Source organism: Lissotriton helveticus, chromosome 5_1, assembly GCF_964261635.1.
Source record: "Lissotriton helveticus chromosome 5_1, aLisHel1.1, whole genome shotgun sequence".
Classification (NCBI taxonomy): Eukaryota; Metazoa; Chordata; class Amphibia; order Caudata; family Salamandridae; genus Lissotriton; species Lissotriton helveticus.
The window spans coordinates 1,341,053,830-1,341,078,012 of NC_136065.1; positions in this window are offsets into that span (position 1 = coordinate 1,341,053,830).

Genomic DNA, 24,183 nt, shown 5'->3' on the forward strand with positions numbered 1-24,183 from the left:
TATATTCTTCACATCATTTCAGAACCATGCAAAAGAGCAGCGCATAATTGTTTAAGCATAATTGCTGGACTCTTAGCATAATACAACATTCTAACTAATTTCCTCACTTTATTATGATGCACTGCTAGCATCCTGAAATGATGAAAAACACTCTGGCATACTCTCCTGGAAAGACAAGCCAGTGAATGACCATGCAAACCTATCACTTCTCTCACTCTGCAAGGATCTAATTCTTGCAACAACTTCATTTTCTGCTTCAAACTGTTCTTACTAAATGACCGTATAAAATCACAAAGCAAATTGATGGAATCCTGTCGTACACTGCAAATACTACTACACTTCCAGGTGTACACAGGACCCTTAGGACGTCTCCCTAAAACCTCATTACCTAACACCTCTTCTATCTCTGTTGTCACAAGTTTTTCTTTTTCAACTGGACAACCATCTTTCACTTCATAAGCTCGACCACTGGTGTCAACTGCATGCACCAAATCATTATCCTGGAAATAACTCTCCTCATTAAAAAATGCCTCAGAGCTTGAACTATGCATCCATTCTCCAGAAAAAACTTCACAAAAATTACTACGATTAACTATTCTCTTCCATCTACTATTTCTTTTGAAATCATAAATTACCTTGTTTAGCTTCCGAATTCTATTGATTGTCAAAATAAATAACTTACGTTTAATTTCAAATGCCTGATCAATAACTTTCTCAACAATTTTTTTTCTCTTATAAAAAACCACTTTCTGCTGACCTTTCTTAATATTTTTTAACAAATTCCCAATTATCCTGTTGCGGAACATTCGTTTACGAATATCCCTAAACTCTTGTTTCCTTCTACTTTCATGCATAGAGTTATCTCTTACTCTAGCAGTAACATTTCTCATTGGCCTTTCCTTACCATTTGAATTCTGTCTCCTTTTCTGGACTGAAACATTTTCTGTAGTAATATTTTTTTTACTACACATATTTCTTATGACTGTTTTTCGACTCTTACCCGGTGCTTTCTTGGTGACTTGACAAATCTTTTTGTTAGAGGACTGCTGCATTCTTCCATGGTCCTGCTGTCTTTGACGTTTTGCAGCCTTTCTTACTCTTTCTTTGCTAGGCATCCTAAAATCTTGAAATAATCTGCAGTTGAATCTGTGGTAAAATATAATAAAAAATGTTATTAACCACTATTACCCAACAGTAAATTAATAACAGTCATCAAAAACTTAACACACTACTTAAGTATATAATATACTGAAGCCTATCTCCAATTTTTCACTGAACAGGACTCATCTCTTCTTAACCATGGATAAACCTCACCTACTCTGTGTCCCCTGCACATAATTAAATGTAAATGGGCAGATTTATATTAACTAGCACATCCCCAGGGATGCACCAGTTAACGTGCACCGCTGCTCTGCCACCCACGGTGTGCCGCATTTACAATCAGATAGGACAAAGCTACATCAAAACCCTGCGCCTGCTTGAAGCAGGCATAGATCTTGACGCAGGTAGGCTGAAAGCTAAAGCAACAACTAAGTATCGTGTGCAGAAGTTACAAAAAAGGAAAAATGGCGTTTAAACCAGTAATGAGCCCATGCTAACGTAACACAGTGTAAAAATATCCAGGATCTACATCAGTTTGGGGTTCACGAACCTGGCAGGTACAAGGCACTGAGGCTTTCCACCGTGCATGTCTCATCCCAAATCATATGTTGTTTGTGAATGAAACAATTTCCCAGACCAAATGCTTTGGATTGGCTACTTCTAAAAAATTAAACACCCCTACTATCCCGGAGTTAGAGGAATATGATGGTTGGAGTAATTTTACTCGTTGTCCATTAAAGATTTACAGGCCCTACTCCGTAATTCTTCCTTTAACATTTCCAGTATAAATCCAAAAGGTTCACTGCTTTGGCAACGTGCCTTATCCACGGTTTAATAACGCTGCCTTTTGCTTTATATAAGTTTTCAAATTGTATGAAATATATACCAATAGGTCGTTATTAACCTTTAGGTAGTGGTTTTCTTCATGAGGTCTGGTCGCTTCCATACACATACAGATTTTCAAAGATGATCAAGACCTTTATCTGAATGGAGAGGAATGCACTGAGACGCCAGATCATTCACTAATGTGTAGGCACATACAGTTACACGGTTCATGCAACAAACACCGACCAAATATGGCTTGCGTGTTGCAAGGCACGCCAGTTCCTGCTATCATCCCCACGTTCAAGTTCTTGGAAAATGGTAGTTATTTGATGCTCAATAATGAAGATTGTTCTGGGTTAATTAAAAGTATTCATTTTATCGTAACAGTAAATGAACGGGTTATTTGCTGCAGAAATGTTCTATTTCCTCCCACACATGAACATAGGGAGTTTTCAATCTGGCCACAAATACCAACCTTGGGAGCACATTTCAACAGCATGGCAAGAATAAGAGCTCTTTTGTCTCAGAGAGAGGTGGCCTTGAGTTCGGCCCGTGAAACTTTCGTGCTTCACATAGCGAACACCCGTACAGAGCTGCAGACCCTTTTAAATACAGATTCGACTTTGCATTTCAGCAAGATTACCCATTCATTTCCATGCAGCAGGAGGCCCATAGGAATGAAGGTGCAATTTGCGATTAGCAATTACCTCATCGCAAATTACGAATTTTTCCGACGGTGCAGGGGTGTCTCAAGAACACCCTGCTGCACCCCTGAAAAAAAAATTTGGGGTCATATGGCGCACATAAATTTTGAAAACATTCCTTTACCTCAAAAACGATTTTCAACTCATAATTTGAAAACACTGCACATCGGGAAATGACTTAAAATGTCCTTAAGACACATAAAAGCATTTTTTGATTGCCTTTGCAGCATGTTTCAGTCACCTTTAACATGCCTATGTAACGGAAACATTCAAAATCTAAATTTGCCATGCACAGGTGGGAGCATATTTACAAGCAATTTGCTCCACAGACAAACTTCTTACATTGAAATGGGAAAAATAACATCAGAGACTCTCAATTACCTTATAAAGAAGCAGACACCATTATGTCCTTCTCATCAATATTAAAACCATTGCTTTTTCTCAAAAACGATTTACAAGTCATAATTTGAAAACACTCCACAGCTCCTATGCACATAAAAGCCCTGTCAGTACTAATACTTCACATTTTCTCCAATTACAATTTCTCAAAGAAACAAAATCTATTTGTGAAACACTTGAGACAAAGCAACATTTGAAAAACACAACTTTCTTCATAATTTTCTCCTTAAAGCACACTATTTTCTATCTAAATTAAAGAAATTTTTTCTCACCTTAGCAAATACTTTGAGTTTCAAAACAGTCTCAGAAACACACCAATTTGTCTTCAGCAGAGCAAAAGGTATGCACTCCAGAGTCTGCAGCTATCAAAAGCACAGAAATCCTGTAATTCCTCACACAGATCTCTCATGTCACCCAATCAAAACTCTTCCCTCACTTTTTTTCAAAGCAAAACCCTTCCCCCCTCTGCCCCCTCTCTGCTTTTTCTGCATAGCAACCACCTCTTGCAAGACCTCTCACACAACAATGTTGCAATTGAACTCTGAACTCTCAGTGCACCTGCATATCCAAAGCATTCTTTCATTTAATGATTTTTTCTTCGCCACTCAAAATACATCTTTCAACGAACTCATCCATGCACACTAACTTTCTGTTTTGAACAATCAAAATCCACCAATCACTCTTACTGCTTCATTAACACAGAAACTCCTCAGTTTTTTTCATTTTACACTCTCATTTTTTCAACTGCCATTTCATTGCCACACTTCATCTGACTGCAGGAGAACCTTCTCTCGCCATGTTTTCTGTCTGGATTGTTGGACATAGCTACATCTATTGGGCTCAAAGGTACGCTGAAAACAGGAATTTACCTAACCTCAATTTACAAGATGTGGAAATTAAGTGGTTTGGCCACAGAGGATTAAAATGTCACCAATTGATACCATTGGTGAAAACCTTTATGCATTTGCCAAAACCTGACCTGTTAATTGTGCACTGTGGAGGTAATGATTTGGGCACTTTGACTGGGGTAGGTCTGGAAATGCTTTTAAAGGACACCTTTGAGCAATTGATGGCACTTTTTCCTCAGACTGCCTTGGTATATTCAAATATATGCCAAAGACAGAAATGGAGGTGGTCGAACCAATTTTGTCCACAAATTGAGAAATCGAGGAAGCATGTAAACAAATCTGTTTCAGCTTACATGAGAGACCATGGAATGGGCTCCCTGTACAACAATAACTTGCATTACTACATGCAAGATATCTACAGAGCAGATGGAGTTCACTTCTCAGATGAGGGCAACAGAGTTTTCACTCTGAATTTAAGACTGTGCATTGGTACCTACTTATAAGTACCTAAATGTACCATAAACCCAAAAGCTCTTCTCAGAGCTACCCTACATCTGATCACTCACAATTATTATTTTACTCTAACTTTTTTCACTAATTTTCAAGAAAGTACGCTCCCCAGACCGCTTCCCAGTTCGCGAACCGGGCGCACTCCACGCAAAAAAACTAAAAAAACGGTATATATTTTTTTTGCCCTGCGAGACCCTTTCAAAGCCTCCACATCAAACCTAGGGGGTCAGGGAGGATCTACTATGCCCCCTTATGGTCATTTGCCCCTTCGCTTTGGCCTCCTCTTGTCTCTCGATCCTACCGAGAGACAAGATGGCGGCCGCTACGGACTGTTTGGAATGTTTACAGACGCCGAAAAACCAATCAGCTTCGCAAACCTCCGTAACGCGAAAAGTACGAGAAGCGGAGCGCTGTTACAGATATATATCTTTTTTTGAACGTTAATTTCTCAAAATCCACTAGAGCACATATATTGAGACCTAGCAAAGGCACATCGGGCTACCAGTCCCTACAATTTTGCCAAGTTTCGTGCAAATCCATTCAGCCGTTCGATTATTATTATTATTATTTTTTTTGCCCCGCGGGGCCCTTTTAAAACCTCCACATCAAACGTAGGGGGTCACCGACGATCTACTATTCCCCCTTATGGTCATTTGCCCCTTCGCTTTGGCCTCCTCTTGTCTCTTGATCCTACCGAGAGACAAGATGGCGGCCGCTACGGACTGTTTGGAATGTTTACAGACGCCGGAGAGCCAATCAGCTTCGCTTCGCAAAGCTCCGTAACGCGAAAAGTACGCGAAGCGGTGCGCTGTTACAGATATATATCTTTTTTTGAACGTTAATTTCTCAAAATCCACTGGAGCACATATATTGAGATCTAGCAAAGGCACATCGGGCTACCAGTCCCTACAATTTTGCCAACTTTCGTGCAAATCCATTCAGCTGTTCGATTATTATTATTTTTATTTTTTTTTGCCCCGCGGGGCCCTTTTAAAACCTCCACATCAAACCTAGGGGGTGAGCGACAATGTACTATGCCCCCTTATGGTCATTTGCCCCTTCGCTTCGGCCTCCTCTTGTCTCTCGATCCTACCGAGAGACAAGATGGCGGCCGCTACGGACTGTTTGGAATGTTGACAGACGCCGGAGAACCAATCAGCTTCGCTTCACAAAGCTCCGTTGCGCGACAAGTACGCGTCCTGGGCCGCTGCCCGGTCCGCTGTTACAGATATATATATTTTTTTGAACGTTAATTTCTCAAAATCCACTGGAGCACATATATTGAGACCTACAAAAGGCACATCGGGCTACCAGTCCCCACAATTTTGCCAAGTTTCGTGCAAATCCATTCAGCCGTTCGGGCTAAAAGTGAGGCCAACCGCCCTATGGAAAACTCAATGTTAAAAACACGTTTTGGGACCCCCCTTTTTTCTCGGCCCCCCCTTGACGAACCCCCCCCAAATTTTCAAGGGCTACTCAGAAACAAAATGTGCCATTTTCCTGAAAATTTCAGCCAATTCCGTCCACAAACGCCAAAGTTATTAGACATAGAATTTTCAAAAATCCCATAGAGAAAAAATCCTAACTATATATACCTACTGGCGACCGCCAGTAGGTAATATATATATATATATATATGAATGCTCCGTTGCCATACCCAAAATTGAGGTCCAGCGTTGGAGTGCAACTCAATTTTGGGTATGTCAACGGAGCATTTATATATATATATATATATATATATATATATATATATATATATATATATATATATATATATATATATATATATATATATATATATATATACATACATACATACATACATATATATAATATAATAATTTTCGCCATAAGGTAGTTATATGTTAGGGCCATGTTTCCATAGGAAAAAGCATTTTTTGACTTACCTATATCTTTGGTGTCTCTTGACGAAATTTTCCAAACAAGGTGTCATAGTGGGTCTTGTGCATGGAAAGTTACGGGGTCATCCATCAAGTGGGGGCCAAGAACAAAGGGGGGGTCAAATAGTGTGTTTCACATGTTAATTCCCATAGGAGCTTTGAACACTACTACAGCCAGATCTGCTCAACGGAATTACACTGAATTTTGCAGAAAGGTAGACTTAGTTATGCAGATCATGCTTTCACCTATTTGGTGTAAGTCCTTTCAGCAGTTGTTGACAAATTTAAAGAAATTCAAATTTGTATCTCTGCAATCGTGGCTAATTTGCAAATAATAAGAAGCTCGTGCAGGAAACCACAGAGCTCTGATTAGCTGCCAACACTTCAGCCAAGAAGTGTTGGCATCCATCTTGGGCCTCGGCCGAGTCTCAAATGAAAACATTAAAAAAGTAAAGGGGTCAGCCTTGGTCTGAAAATTCGGGGCAAAAACAACATTTTTTTAAAAAGCAAGCACGGTCTCCAGGTCCCAGGGGTGTGCCTGCACCTCCATATGATAACCTGACTGCTTATTATGTGTACGATTTTTAAAATAAGGCTCCAATAAGAGACAGCCAATTCTCGAAAGTCAATTTGAAGCTGCATCCAAAACGGAGTCCAACTGGGCATGTCCATCATCCCAGCACTAAAAGCGCCTTTGCTATCCTGCCGTGCGGGACAATACACTGCCTAGACTTGGGTTCACTGGCCCCTTTTGACCTCACCTATGCTTGGGAACCCATTTCCCACCTGGATATGTGCCACGAGGCGCGACTTTAGAACAGAGCCCAAGGGAACGGGGCCATCACCCCAGCGCTAAAAGCACCTCTGCTATCCCACAGTGCGGAACTACACACTACCTGGACTTGGGGTCACTAGCTCCTTTTGGCCTCACCTGTGCCTGGGGACCCCATTTCCCACCAGGATACTCACCAGGAGGCGTGGCGGCAGAATGGAGCCCAAGGAGGCATGTGATCACCTCAATGATTAAAGCACCTCTGCTATCCCTCTGTGCAGGACAATAGACTACCTGGGCTTGGAGTCATTAGCCCCTTTTGACCTCACCTGTGCCTTGGGATCCCAATTCCCACCAACATACGCACCAGGAAGTGAGACTGCAGAACGAAGCCCAAGGGGGCAGGAAATCACCACAGTGCTAAAAGCGCATCTGCTATCCACTGTTATTCAGAGAAGGAAGCCTCAAATTAAAAAGCCATTAATGGAAAGCGTAAGCTTTAGCAGTAGATGTGCCAATCTTTCTGATATTTGCTTACACCACAGTTATTTCTAGGTACCCTTCTGATCTGGGATGCTCAGTGGAGGATAGACTACGGGTACCCATGTAAAGTGGACCAGGAATGCCATACAGCGGTGCCACATCTGCCAGTTCATCACCAGGTCACCTCATTTTATTGACCCCGTTCCTTGCCCAAGGAGGCTGCTACTTCCATAGACATCATCCACAGAACCATACACACCAACTCACACCGCATAGATCGTCTCATTCACCCACTCCCACCCTTCTCATTCTTATTCACAGGCCCATACCAGTACTCACACAACCAATCACTCACCCATAGAGCCACTCATACATTTACTCACTCATACAGCCACTTGCCCAACCACTAACTCACCCATACAGCCACTCATGCACCCACTCACTCACCAGTATATCCACTCCCACATCCAATCATATAGACATACAGACACTTACACGCCCACTCCTACACCCTTACAGCCACTCTCACACCCATTCAATCACCCATACAGAAACTCACACAGCCACTCTCCCATACAGGTACTCACAAACCCACACACTCACCCATACAGCCACTCACACTGCCACTCACTCACCAATACAACTACTCACACATCCACTCACAGCAATCCACAGCAAGGAAGAGATCAAGCTTTAGCCGCTTTTCAGCCCTCTCCCAAAGATATGCATCCCTCATCTGTTTCACCACCATCCAGTTAGAGAGAAGAACAATCAAAAAGTGGAATAAGCAGAGGGCAATGAAGGGGACATTTGTGGGAGTTAAGAGTGAACAGAATGGGTTATTCCACTCTCATAGTCCATCAATTAATTTACATAAGGCTGAACTGTGAGATGGTAACAAATACTTTCATGAGTTGAGTAAATGATATTCTCCTTTCTTTGGAATTGCATGAAACATTTTTATGTAGACTCCAGTCTGAGTTCTTGCAGCAACACTATGTCATATATACTTACCGCCATTGCACAGGCGTTGTTAGTCGGAGATTTGGCAGTCTCTGATCTGCTAGCCTGCCAAATTACTATCTAACCACAAGGGAGATAAATAAAGGTGCCCCAATCAGCCAAAAGGTGCTGACGCCCAGACTTGCTTCTGACATCAGTGGTGTGTCTTGGCTACTTCACAACGATCACAAATTCCCTCTCCGCCCCGCACCCTAACACAAGGACAACACATAAATTCACCACCTGCTTACAGCAGGTGGCAAATGTACAGGGGGAAACCCCATGGAAGTTGGAGCTCCATGAGGTTTTAAACCCAGAAACATCAGCCCCACTCAGTAATTCTACATTCTAGGGCGTCTAATTGGATGGTACTGTGGCAGATTTACTGAGCTTAACAATACATTCACCCCTGTATTTACCATTGACTTAGTAATGTTCAACTTCTAATCATGGCCTGCAACACTGTCACCCAGGGTGGGTCTTTCCCATGATCATATTCAAAATCATATACCAAACTAGTTTACAAAAGAGAAACACTATACAAAAACAAGCATTGTACTCAAATATATAATGATGTTGTGTTTACTTACAATGTTGAGGGTGGAGTAATGCAAGTAAAACAAGGAACCCTTTCTTTTTGGCCCTATTGATGGACAATGATACATTACAAATGAAGGTGTAGGGACCCTGCCACAGTCTCTCAAGTGTCCATTGTAAACGTAGAGGGTTCCCCAGAAATGATCCACTTCCTTCACAGTAGCCTCTCCAGTTTAAAGTCAATGGTTTCAAGCTCTATAATCCATGGTAATATGATATTTTTTGAAGGTTCTCATCAGGACTAAAGGGAACCTGGAGAGACAACGTAAATCGGTTCTAGTTTTAAAAAGTCATGTACCAGTCAATCTACAGAGGGCATCCACTTTCTTAATTTCAATGTGAATATTAAAAAGCTTCTACTTTATAATACTTGCAATCATGTAATGTCCTTGAGGCATTATTGTTTATGCCAATACTACTGTGTAAACAGTATAAAAAAGACTGGTAAATGCATAGGATGTCAGACACAAGTCCAGACATCAGCATCATGTGGAATTAGCCATAGATGTATTTGTCACATAAGGATTATCAATCTGAAGAGCTCCTCTCCAGGGGGAGAGTTGTAGCCCAAACCATAACTAGTATATGGTGTGAGGAGGACCCCTATGATGAAGCATGCCACCTAAGAGTGGGTCAGGGCTTTCGCTCTAAAAGGAGGTTGCTCCTTGTGCCTGGGAGACAGAACTTTTATTACCCAGGTCAACAACTCTTTGCGACTTGGTGTCAACATACATTGAGTGCCCGTTGGGTGTATTGATTACAATTTAGGGAGTGTGTACTGAATGGTCTTTAAGACGCCCTGGCACCCTCTTTGTGTTTGAGACAAAGGGAGTGCCAGAGAGTGGGGCCATTAGCAATGAGGGATCTTCCCATGAGGTGATTGTGTTGGACTGGTGAGTGGTCGGACGGTTCAAGGAGGCCGACCTCAGGTGTCTGCTCAGAGGATATTTCTGAAAGGTCTTCAGGAGATGGGCTTCAGCTCTTCCATGAACAGACTGTACACTGGGGGCTGGTTCACAAAGGCTTTGAGTAGTTGTAGCTGACCCCTGTGGTAATGCACAATTCTTCCTGAATTCCAAGAGTATACCATCAGTAACTGATGGCATACTCATGGAAATCAGGAATAAGTCATGAGTACTACACATGTCAGTCACAGCAAAATCTTTGTGAATCTGGCCCAGAATCGTTAATGATGCCACTACTCATCTATTCAAAACCCATGTTTCATTCAGGTAAACTAATGTTACCCATCTCGTGACAACAGTACAAAATGATGCACGCTGACACAATGACACTTTTCTGTGATCACAAAGCCGTTTTTCCTATCCATCAGTCAAGAGAAGACCGGAAGACATCCGTTCCTACACAGTCCGACAACACTGCATATTTTTTTGCTGTGACAAACAGATTTGATCCAGTGGTATTTGAATTTGTCATTGCTAAATTGTTCAGTGCTTGAAGTTACCACCATATCATATTTTCATCGTTGCCAGTGGTATGTCTGTAACTATATTTTGCACGGCTCTTTCCAATACTGCTGCTATGTAGCACCACAGAGATACAATATTGCAAAAACAAATGCCCATATGGCCGACCAATCAGCACGAGAGAAGAACGGGCCTTTCTTCATAGCATCCGAGGGAAGCAGCGTGGGAGAAGCTGCTTAAATAAGATCGGGGAGCAGCAACAAGAATGAAAAGGTGCTTTATTGAAGAAGCCAAGGGCGAGTGACTAACACTCTGATAATAACCTCTCTCGACAGAGAGCACCAGCAGCAAACATCCTGGTCCAGAAAAAGACACAGCACAAAATCCTGCCGTGGAAGAGTGAAGATTAGAGGAATGCCCCTGCTGTGAATCTGTCACGTTGATGGAGTCTTTGAGAAGGCGTCGTCGACAGTGTCACAGCCACTGACTTTCTAAACAATAGGTCCCATGTCTAGAAGCTTGTCAAAGAATGGATAATGAAAGCGTTACATAGACGGACACGGAAAGATCCCCTCTCTCTATTCTCAGCATCCTACAGTGCCCGGAGTGGCCTCGCGCCTTGTGTTACAATGGCTGCCTGCCACTCGGCTTACTATAAATGGAGTATAACAATAGATTTCTAGATTACTGTGTTCCATTGCAGACCAACTTTCCTAAGTTCAGTTGAAGAACATGTTCTTTGAAAAGTAGAGAGCGACAGACTAGGCAGAAAAATATGTTATACAGGTACTTATAAAAATCTGTTTTGCGAAGTTAATATTTGATTTTGATCATTATATATAACTGTAGTCATTAGAGTTGCTGTCACTATTTCAGTCCTCTCTTTTGGGCCTAGTTTCGCAGAGAACATCTCAACTGTATATCTGCTCATCCCTCCCTATGGGTAGGGAGAGAAGGGGAAGCCCACCCGTGATGTCTTCAAATAAAGGAGGCCCGCTGTAGGTTGTGACAGAGACCGAAGGGTTTAATATGGAGGAAGAAAGTACAAATGTTCAAGTTTAAGTTGAAAGACAGGACGTCACAAGGTTCTATGAAACATTTTTGTTCCAAACCAGACAACCAACCAGGCAGGGCAGGTAGAAGAGTTCAAGATCAAATAGAAATTGTGAGGGTAGATTTGCCAAAATTGTGTAAAAAAAAAACCAAGGAAATGAATTGTGAAGTCAAAAAGTGTACATGCTGTAAAAGTGTAAATAAAAAAAGTCCATGAATAAATAGATAGCACAGCGACTCGCCCATCAAAATACATTACAACACATCAAACCTGTGCACATTGTCCAAACACTGGTTATTAGTGCAAATCTGACATAAAACAAATAAAATTGCACAAAGAATTTCAAACAGCAAACTGAATGTGCATACACAAACACAAGAGCACTGCACCAACCACAAACATTCCAATCACAAACTGAGCACAGTGTATGGAAAAATTCTACGAACATGAAGCCTAGCCTCACGCCTTCTCTCTTGGTCATGTACACACAGAGCATTTCATACCACCCATGCGGTGAAGTCCAAACATGGCACAGCACCAAAGTGATTTCATTAAGTACAACCCAGACATTGGTGTGCCAAAAAAACAGAAAGGTAAAAGCCATTAATAAAATATTGGGAAACTACTGCCACTCTGCATCACACAACAAAGCCCGGACTTACATGCATCACAGTACACTAGACATCAGTCTCACTATGAAAGTCATACAAGCTGCGGGAGAGCAGAGAATACACCAGAGCACAATGGACACCCTAGACATACAACTGTGCTGATGCTCTAGTAATCCCAATCATCACGTTCGTGCCCACAACCACACTAACACCTGATACGTCAGGTGACAGCCCCATAGATACCTCCATACAAACAGAGAAAGAAACAGGGCACAGTAAGTTGTGAACAAAGAAGTGGCTTGGAAATTGGCAGAACCCCTACATAGCAACAGTGACTATACACTTACTAAATCCAAAACCACCTACAATTTGGCAGGAGAACACACCAATCTCAGTCAAAGGAGATTCCCAGAGCAGCCAACTCAGTGGAACCGCATCTCAACCATATTCCAATATGGCTTCCGATTCATTATAATGATGTAGAATTCCATCAACCCACACGCCCCCACCCTTGCTTACAAATGGACAGATTGAAAAGTACGATTGACATGGAAGGCACCTGGCAGTGGCGCAAGAGACAGTCACGAGTACCAGTTACTTTCTTTTGGTGAAGATAAAGAATTTTTCGCTGTGTCAAACATGCACATTTTTTGCTGTTTTTGTGAGGTGCCCTTTGCTCATTTGGACCCATCAGGCTAGGGTATCGCTTGATTTGAGACAAATTGGTCTATATATTATTGAAAAGAACAAAGGTGGAAACTAATGATGTTTATCTTTCTTGCACGGCCGATTAATAATTTGTTTTTGATACTGTGCTCTCGAACTTCACAAAGAAAGGCATGGCCCTTATAAGAGAATGTATTCTGTATGTCTGAACATGAGCAATTCAAACTCCAGCAGATTATATTGTCTCTGTTTTTTCCTCAAGGTAATGAATCTTCAATCTTCATCATTCGATGTCAGAGCCGTACAGAATGGGTATATTATCAAGGGGTTTTATCTCTGCTTTTTTGGCTTTAAAAGCCAAGAAAGCGGAGATAAAATTATCTCCCTATTACCAAGCTGTCGCTAACACCAGTTAGCGACAGCTAATAGGAGATAGCGACCATCATGGGCCCCACTTTGCATGTCAGTGATATTTATCACTAATGATATGCAAAGTGGGCGTGCCAAGATGTTAGCGACTGGAAACAGTCGCTAACATCGCTATCTCCTATTACCAACTTTTGGAGATATTTGCGCTAAGGGCGAATATCTCCAAAAGCTAACACCTGCCCTGAGCAGTTCTTAGCCATGTTATCCAATGGGAGGTGGATAACATGGCTAAGAGCATTTGCTCGATAATGCATGAATATCGCTGACTTTTCAGCGATATTCATGCATTGCGGGCGTTTTTTATCGCATTTGCGATAAACCTTGCTAATAGCAAGGTTTATCTGCGATAAAAATCGCCGATGTGCGGCGATAATTTTTGTCTCTAAACAAGTTAGAGACAAAAATTATCGCTAGTTGTTGATAATATACCCCTAGTCTTGACACATTTGCTTCTGAGTACTTCACACTTTAACGTTGATCGGACACTAATGTACGGGGCTGATTTAAAAGCACTATGCTAATGGGTCTTTGTCATTTTTATTATGTAATTTTTTTTTTTACATTCATGTCATCTGCCCTCCTCTGCTTAAAGTGGTAAATGATTGTCTCCCCAATCTAGCTTTCTCTGCCCTCCACCAATTTCAGCATCGCCTTCCCCCTGCAGGACCACCCTCTGAATCATGGCGGTCTTGCCCAGAACTGTTTCTCTGGTGTGTTAGCATGTCAGGTGTAATGTGGGTGGTGGAAAAGCACCCTGCTTCAGAGGTACACTCAAGACTTGCATGTTGTGGAGACAATTCCACCATCCCTTCTGGACATGGACTTTAGAGTTCTCACCCTGAGGCTTCTTCCACTGGGCTCCACCTTTGGGGCGGGTGAGGGGATGACCAACCTTCACCGCGATGGCAGTCTTGGATTACTGAGGAGCAGATTCCTTTGCCGCACTAGTAGCTGAACATCTGCTGTACAAACTCAGTCATTCCCCATTTATTATTGTCATTACATTATTCGGAATAGAACTTACGCTGGGAACCATAAACTCAAATCAAAAATTATTTAATTTGATTTTACAATAGAAGATCATACAAGTTTACAGTGTAAAAGCACAAGAAATAAACAATAAAACCAAGAGTTGCACCCAGAAAATACAATGACAAAAATTAAAGTCGTTAAAATTAAGATACAAATGTAATAATACTCCTGTTTAGAAGAGAGAAAAAAAGGAGAACCCATAAAACCTAGCAAAGGATTAAAAACCACGAGGCCATGAAAAAAGCATCGTAAGTATGCTATAACACATGGAATGTCATCTCATAACGGAAAGGGGGCATTCAAATGACCATGAATTGCCAGGCTTGCTGTATGTTCAAGACTTAAAACAGCAGAGGTTTACGCAAATAAAGTGCACTTTTCAAGAAACTACCAACTCATTTACAGATATTATAGTATTACAGCTGTTGCAAAGCATTCAGGGCCACATTGCATTTAATCCATTTGTATTTCCGCAAGAGGGGAAATAAGAATTTTCTGGTAAGTGGAAGGTAATACTTGCAAAACAAATCCAAGTGTAGCAGGGTCTGAGGGGACTGATCATCACATGGGCAGATACAGACGTCTGAGGTAGAAAATGTTCCTTGTGGAAAGCATAGTAGCCATCTGATAGACCTGAATCTAAGATGGGTTGACAGTGTTCTTTCGCATGTGCCCTGCACCAGGTTTAAGTACATGGCAGCTTCCATAGTCGTTTGCACAAGGCAATATTCTCTTACAGCTTGTTTGATGACTTCAAGGCCCTCCCTCTGGGCCTTACTGTAGAGAAAAAACAGTCCTTGTCCAAACCTTTATCCTGCTTTGTAATACGTTTTGGATGCTCATAAATATATGGACAACCTAAGGCAAGGGAAGTCTCCCTGATATATTTTAACCAGGGGATTCTTAACCCATTTGAGCAGGAGAGGCAATCCAAAACAATTGCCCGATTTAATTCAGCTTTTTCATTCACCCAAACTGAGCACCATAACAGTAGCGGGCGAACTTTATAAAACCCTCTACATATTCTAACCCTAGCACTTGATGAGAAACAAAATGTGAAGTGGATGGAAGAAAACAAAGCATGCGCCTGAAGACTCTTATTGTCCTTTGTTTGTATACTACGGACTTCCCTATAGCCACAAACCCAAGAGCCAGGGATCAATGTAGGGAGATACTTCCTCTTATATGTTTCCATAAGTGGTGCACTGTTTTTTTCCCTATGGAGGCAGCTAACGAAAAGATAGTGCCAACAGCCCACATAAAACAATCGGTCCTGTGCCTATTGCACAGGACCCAGTTACACATATTGTCAAACAGCAGCCCAAGGTATGGGAACTGACTTACTTTTTCTATTGGCCTTCCTTCAGTGCATCATGTATTGGTATTTTTTAGGCCCCAGACAATGATTTGGGTTTTAGTGAAGTTATTCTCGAGATCAAGTTTGTTCATAAATGTCACAAACCTTGAGATTACCATCTTGAGGCCGTTGGCTGTCCTGGCAAACAATACGGCGTCATCCGTGTAAAGGAGTGCAGGCAGTTTTTTTAATTAACCTGTGGCACATCAGCCCCAGCGTATGCCAATTTGTCTTCCAAGTCATTTATACGCAACAAAAATAACATTGGGGCTAATACCCAACCTTGGTACACTCCACGTTTAACTGAAAATTATGAGGTACACTCCCCATGATCCCCAAACTTAACAGATGCCATTAAATCCCAATGACGGTGCCTTTAAAAGGCAACCAGGTCAATCTCGAAACCTAAGGGAAGTTAACTTATCCCATAATTTAGACCTGTTTACGCAATAAAGGCACTTGTTAGGTCCATGAATGCCAACTGTAGGAAGGCCCTTTTTGCAAATTTATATTTGGAAATGAGGAGATGTAAATGTAAACATTGCTCAATGGTGCCTAGGCCTTTCCTAAAACCATAGTGGGCTGGGATGAGGATGTTTCTTTCAGTTATCCACTCCAACAGTCGGTCTAATATCACTCTCCCCACTATTTTAGTAACAGAGCCAAGGAGCAAAATTGGCCGATAACACTTAGGATTGTGGGCATTCCCATTTTTGAAGACAGGCACAACTATGGACATACACCAGGATGGTAGGAGCCCTACCTTCCATGTAGCGTTAAAAACGTTAGTAATCAGGTGGAGGGGCAGAGACCTGCGTTTTTCCTAAATAAGTCCCTGGGGATCCCATTCAGCCCTGGGGCTTTCTCTGAGGGGTGTTATAGATGGCTTTAGTGACCTCCTCAACTGAAAAGCACAAATTCAGAGGGAGTGGGTAATCTTGCAAATCCCCTTCTATGGTAGAGCTGCTAGACCAGTAGATTACACTGAAGTGATCAATCCAATTATCAGGACTAATGTGGGTACTTATTTTGTCATGAGAGGCTCCAGTGGCAAATCCAGCATGAACAGCTGCCAGAAGGCCTTAGGGTATTTAACCTGGCAGGCAGTTACAAGGGCGTCCCACTTCTTGCTCTTAAGTTTTTGCTTTCTTTTCTTATGGGCCAGGGAATAGGCTTTCCTATATGTGCCAATTACAGCCTGGTCCCTTGGAGACCTTTTCAGTGCATTGCAAAAATTATCATTGGCAACCCTACACGCTCTGTCAAACCATGAGTTACTCTTACTTACACACTGTGCCTGACAGGCTTAGTCAATATATCCTTTATGCGGCTAGTTAGTTTGGAGAAACTACTTAGTAGGATGGTTGGGTCAGAGGTCTTTGTGGAACAGCTAACAACCAAATTCATAAGCATATTGGTAACTTGGCCCATTACTAGCTTCATATCCGCTGAGTGCCAGAAAAGCCTGCACCCAGCGTCTATGGTGGTTAAAGTCTGCCGACATCCCTTAACAAATCCTTGGCCCTAAGCAGGTGGTTTTATAGTAAGGGCTAGTGGGTTGTGGTCACTATATATAATGGGGAGAACTGTTCCCCCCTGAAAAAGGTGGAGCAAACCACAGGAGACAAAAACATACTCGATTACGGAACCACAGCCCCTCCTATATATCTTGGAGTAGTGGAGTAATGACATGAATCTATTCCCAGTTAAGGGCAGCAACACACCTTTTGGAAGGAAAGAAAGTTAGAAAGAGGCCTAGCTGCCATTAATCAGTGGGTGCTGGGTTCCAAGGGGCAGATTTACAATAACTGGCGCATCCACAGGGATGCGCCAGTTATTGTGCGCTGCAGTTCTGCCACCCATGGTGCGCCGCATTTACAATGCGGCGCCCATGGGGCAAAAACGGCACAGATGCGTGATGCATCTGTGCCGTAAAGGCGGCGCATTGCTGGAGTTGCGTCGCAAGCGCGACGCAGCTCCAGCAATGCTCTGGGGGGCCCTATCTGTCCAATGCTGCGTCAAGCCTTACGCCTGCTTCAGGCAGGCGCAGGGTTTTGACGCAGCATTGGCCTAAAAGTGCCTGCGTGATATCTTGTAGATGTCACGCAGGCACTTTTGCGAGGCGCACCTGCCTCGGAACGCCCACCCTGCGCCGGAACGCCCACATGTGGCGCAGGGCTTTACAACGTGACGCATCTGCCTAGATGCGTCACGTTGTAAATGGGTCGCAGGGATGCGCCACGTTTACGCCGCGTGGCGCAGGTCCGACATAAATCTGCCCCCAAATGTTTATAGAAGTACCCCAGCGGGAGGATCTTTAACAGACTTGGTTTTACGAAACTGTCCCTGGCTTGTGCCAGAATCTCCCCGCCTACAATGGACCTGCGGAAATTAACAATTATGCAGTCACCAGTGAGCCGCCTTGGTAAAGGCCTGACTCCCCTCAACTCTATGTAGAAATAGAATTTCATCAGGGATGTTACAAGGACACCTGAAATCAACACTGAGGAAGTGGCACACTTTGTTGTTTGATTCCATTGTCGATTCTGGGGTGCACAGGATAAGGCTAGGATGTTGGCTAGGATAGTCACGTATGGACCGGAGGCTGGTAGAAGGATGATTACAGGAAGAATTTCAGAGCAAGATTGCCTTTCAGTTGCACGATTTCTAATACGGAGAGGATAGGTAGAGGTAGAGCTACTTTCCCCCTGGCTGACCAGGGGGAGGTTCCTGCAAGTGTTCTAGGTCTCTGCTCTATATCTTTACCCCTTACATGACCTTCCTTAGCACTAAACATAGTAGGCATTAATGATTGAGGTTGTGTAGCAGCCACACTAGATTAGTTTTGTATTATTGCTACAGAATGCTCTTTATTGTTCTTATGCAAAAAAAACAATTGAGGGACAGAATGCAGAACAATGTCATACATTCACCCCAGTACAGAGATCTGGGCCTAAATCCATTGTTTTTTTGCTCACCGTGCCATTCTAGTTTGGACCCAGCCATATGCAAATCAGTCTTGACCCTGATCCCAATGGAAACAGTCCAGCCTGAACTGCCAGGTCAGGTCCTCCCTGGACTGGAAACAAGCATCCTAGGACCGGTTTCAGGCTTTCAGCCCTCATCAGCCAGGATAGCTTGACTCCAGTGGCATGGAGTGGCTGGCCCTAAGTGGACCAGGCATGCCCAAACCTGGGTCCTGGGCTCACTGTGCCACTGGAATCAAGCTATCCTGGCTGAAGAGGGGTGAAACTTAGCAAGAAATTCATATTTCTCGTCCTGTGTAAGGATTTGTGAGATACAATGTTCCACAGACTTGCTATATTGGGTTGTTATGTTGATTTATTCCAGGTTCCACACAGAAAGTAATTAAGAAAAGTCCTTCATTTTTCGTCTTCCTGGGGGACAGGTGTCAGGGTTCACCACAGAGGCCAGCAATTCCTCTCCTCAGAATAGGTGAAGGAGGGAAAAAAAAGAAAAGGCAAAGGTCAGTGTTGTATTCACGGTCAACTGTGTCAGGGGAAGGGAGTGTGGGAGGAACACCGCATCTCATATGAACGAGCAAGAGAAGATAGTTCCTTTACCTGTGAAACAAAAAAAATAGCTCAAATGTGCTTCTATCGGGACAAAGAATTATTACGAGTGTTCCTTGTAGTGAGCACCCCTTTCATGGTGATGGATATTTACTCCTCTCGATGAACGGTCCAACTCGCCTGTACACCTCCCGCCTCCTCCCCAGAGCCGGCCTTGAACGTGGCTGGCGCTGGGTGGGAACACTGGCCTCCTAGTCTCTCTGGTCCTCGTGGGTCTTTGGACCTTGTTCCATGAGGCCTGCTCTGGTTTCTCCGCTACGGTGAAGACCTTCCATTCTTCTGTTGGGGTCGTCTTCCTTGGCGTCCTATTTTTTCACCATATCCAGGGCTACCTCTGGGTCTGTTGCTCCTTCCCGTCCTGGTCTCTCTTCCCGAGATTCTAGTTATGTTCTTTTATGTTGTGGGGGGCTGACGTTTGTGTCATAGGACACATGGCCGGAAAGCAGTGAAGATTTAAAGCAAAGGGACTATAACTTTCGTAATCGTCATAGTCCTGCTTACCACAGGACGAATACTGGTCCTGCTCTTGCTTATCTCTGAAGGCAGGCTGAAAATAAGGGCAAATAAGGAATAGACCATTCCTCTTTTATGTCATCTGGGGTGGTTGGTCGCGACTCGTGATAGCCTGCTGGTGGTGGCAAAATACTGCATAGCTATAAAATGGGTGGCAGCTATGCCCCGAGTTTCGCGACTGGTCACGGACATTTCCAAGTGGTCAGTGGCAGATGAAGTACACATGAAACACACAAGAAGGGACAAACATGTTGAGGATGACCTGCGGGCGTAGGCAGCCATGCTGGCTGATCTGAGGGCTCCTACAGATGCCAGACCGCCGTGAAGTACTCTGGGGTGGGGCGAGTATGGATACTGGAATATACAGGACTAAGGGCTGACTCTGGTGGTTTGGGCTCCGACAGAAGCCTGCCCGTGGGTGCATGGAAAGGGTGAGTGTGAGGGACCAGTGGTGGGCCTGCCTCCTTAGCGAAGAGGAAGGAGGGTAGGATTGGAATGGCAGCAGTGCGGCTCTCAAGAGATAACAGTGTCTGATTGCCACTTGTGACTAATGCAAAGATCAGAGGGATTGGAAAGGGGGTGTTGGGGAAATGTTTTGGTTAATAGCAGGACATTACACAGATTGAGAGAACCTGGTATGATATTTATGCACCAATATGTTTTATGTCCCTACAAACTTTAATAAAAATTATATTAAAAAAATATTTCTGTGGGACGGAAATGTCTACTGCATGGTAAATGAGTATGTGCAGAGGTCTAGGTCTGTCCATGACAATGAGATATCCGAGACCTATCCGGTAACCTGGAAAAGTGCACCAAGTGTGTCATCACAGTAGGAAGTAGATTACTGTCCGTGTCTACGGTGTGTCACAATAAGCGCTGGTGACATCGCACCATGCCCTTTCAATCTATACTGTCACAGGACCTTTTTCCTGTGTCCGTGTGGTCTACTGACCCCACTTGTGTAAAGTTTGGCTGGGATGTGAAACTCAGAAAACATATGCGTGTGTGTGTGTTTGTTTAGTGTGTATGCAGGCCCGGATGGCCATGTCGGGCACCGGGCAATCCCCCGGTGCGCCGCAAGGGTGGGGGCCGTTTTTGCAGCTTGGGGGGGAGGGGGGAGGGTGTGTGTGTGTTTTTTTTTGCATGTGCATCACATGTATAGTCATAGGACTCAATAGGATCTATTTTGGTTGCCCCTGGTTTAGAGTGGCCCAGATGGAGGTTGCGAATAGGTTCTCCCAGACAATGAAAGTGTATTGCCTGCATTCCTGTGACTGGAAATTGGAGACCCTGAGATTGAAGTGAGAAGGGTGGAGATAGGGATGCCTTTAGAAAGTCAATGAGGACCTTGTTAGCAAAGGATTGCTGATTAGGTCTTACCGAGCATTGACATTTGGTGGATGGTATGGGTAAAGAGTGTGACTGTAGTTTCTGTTGTTCAAGGTGAGGGACATTCTAGGTAGGGCCTCCTCTTTTAGTCTATCTCGGCTTGAGAAGGGTGATGGCAGCCAGGTGACATGAATTCACGCATCATTGTGCACATGTTTTGGATACTCCTGCTTAGAGCCAGGCCCACTGCTATATGCCATGAGAGATATCACTTTGTACAATGGCTATTTCTGGAGAACAGCCTGAACATTAGATTTCACAGAGAACCAACCCAAACCAGTTCTGAAACATAAGAGAGTGGCTCCCCATCTTCTGTCTTGAAAATGTCTATAAAGGTTGCACCCAAACCACTAAGCATTGTTCCAGTTCAAATTTAGCTTTCACCATTCTGAGCATTCTCCTGTGTGAACACGATTGCCTGACAGCCAGTCTCCCAGGCGTGAGATGACAACACCTGAAGTCTGCACAACTTGCTGCATATCTGCACAGCTCCTTGAAGCCTGCCTGCCTACTCAGAGAGAGAAGGAGCATGCCTCGAACTGCATGAGACTATGCAGGAGGAGATACTAGCTATATTCCCACCTTGAGGAGCACCCATATATCGCTACATGCCCCTGGAAGCAAAGCCAGAGTCAATGTGCATCATGAGGGTGTCTCGGTCTCCTATTGCAGCCCCGCAGCAGACTACATATGAAGATCAAGCCATGAAGTCAACCAGTGGTTTATGTCCGGTGGTGTCTCGGCCCAGAGGCCCAGAGGCCACAAGTGCCTAGAGAAGCACAACCCCTATGTAAATCTGTCCCAGAGGAAGCCACGGACATCTGTCACATCTTGTCCTAGAGGCTGCATCTGCCTGAACAGGTACCATACCAAGGAGCGTCTGACATCTCTGGCCGACCCTGACAATGTCAGCAGGTAACAGGGCCTCACATGAGAGATTAAAGCTGATGGGCAGACCACGTTCTACAGCAGGAACAGTGGCTGTTGCCTCAACAATCCATTTAATGTGGGAGCAGATTCTTGAACTCAGAGTGAGTGGAGACGTAGAGAACTGCACCTGTGCTTGATTTTTGCCTATGATTAGAATCCACGCGCCGTAGACACTATACCAACTCGTAGAACAGGCATAGGGCGCCATAGAGGGTGTGTCGCTTTCACAGTCTTTATAGTTGCAATCATAATCTTGCATCAGAACTCCACTGAATTGTATGGCATCATGTTTTGCGATAGTAATAAAGTATGTTAGTTTTACGAAAGACAAATACTGGGCTGAACAACGTAAATATTAAGGGGTATATTTACAATAACTGGCGCATCCCTGCAAATCAGCAGGGATGCGTCAGTTATTGTGCGCCACAGCTCCGCCATCATGGATGCACCGCATTTACAATGCGGCGCACCATGGTGCAAAAAAAGTGACGCATTGCTGGAGTTGCGTCGCAAGTGCGACGCAGCTCCAGCAATGATCTGGGGGCCCTATCTAGTTAATGCTGCGTCAATCCTTACGCCTGGTTCAGGCCGGCACAGGGTTTTGACGCAGCATGGGCCTAAAAGTGACTGAGTGAAATCTTGTAGATTTCACTCAGCCACTTTTAGGAGGCGTTCCTGCGTCGGAACGCCCCCCCCCCCCCTGCACAGGAACGCCTACATGTGGCGCAGGCCATTACAACGTGACGCATCTCCCAGATGCGTCACGTTGTAAGTACCCCTGCACCATGGAGCAGGATTTGCGCCGCTGCTGCGTCACAAAAGTGACGCAACGGTGGTGTAAATGAGGCGCAAGGGGCTTGTAAATCTGCCCCTGAGTCTGTTGGTTGACAGTTCTGCCTCCCCCTAACACTACCTCCTTGAAAATTCTCTGACCACTCGCTCCTACTTCCTTGAGAATCACGTGAAGAAAAGTTGTACTCGGTCCAGTTTGCAGAACTATAGTAGAATGGATCCCAGGACACCAGCGCCAAACTGCCTCAACCCCCACAGTTGAAGCCCGGCGGCCCCTGTCTGCCCTGTGGCCATCGAACAGGGTGTGACATTACCTGGAAGCTTTTGGTATTTGAAACAGGATTCAAAGTATTTCAGGGCACATTTCTGATTTTCTATTACTGCTTGTTTCCATAATTTGGCCTCATTGGTGCTGTAGAAATCTGTGCAGAAACAGTAAGTCTGTGCTTCGCTCTGATGGCAGAATTCAGTAGGTGAACATGACATGTGTGCTGGTATTACAGCTTTGAATTTGAGTGCATAGCTATAGAAAATTGATTTCAGTGTGAAACTGGCAGAAGGTCCCCAATTTACATAATATATTCATCCCAGAATGCAGCTGTACAGTCTGAACTTCAAATGACACAAACATGACTTTCTTCTATTGTTGACAAGTGTACCCATTTTAATTATGCTTGGGGGTTGCTGTTATTAAATGTGATAATTCACATGTCCTGCTTTGGGTCTATGGAGTAAATGGAGATAAATATCAAGTGGGTGCGGGGGAGGTGAGGAAGGATGAAGTGTGCAGAGTGAAACATCTTGTAAAATACGATAAATTCTGTACAACCTTTAAAATAGTCTATTTCTTTAACATGAGAAAGCGTTTCACCGTCTGTGCATTATATTAGATCACGTATTTCAAACCTGGGTTTTTAGACAGGATCTTAGAAACATACTTGCCCCCAAGCCCTAATGAGACTGCTATAATTTGCAGTTTTATATAGTATAAACTTGACCCGAAATGTATTGGAGTGCTTTACATGAGCACCGGTTACATTACACAAGGTCACATTAATTTATTTTAGACGTGTGTAGATTAAGTGATATTCCAGAATGACGGGTTTTAGGCTGACGCCAAGACTCAAGCCAACTTCAGCAGATCTGACCATAACGCCACATCTTCTCCCCAATTATTAGCTATTAGTGGATTGAAAGGCAAGTCATTTGTGGTAAGTTTGCGAAATGTGACCTACATTCTTATTG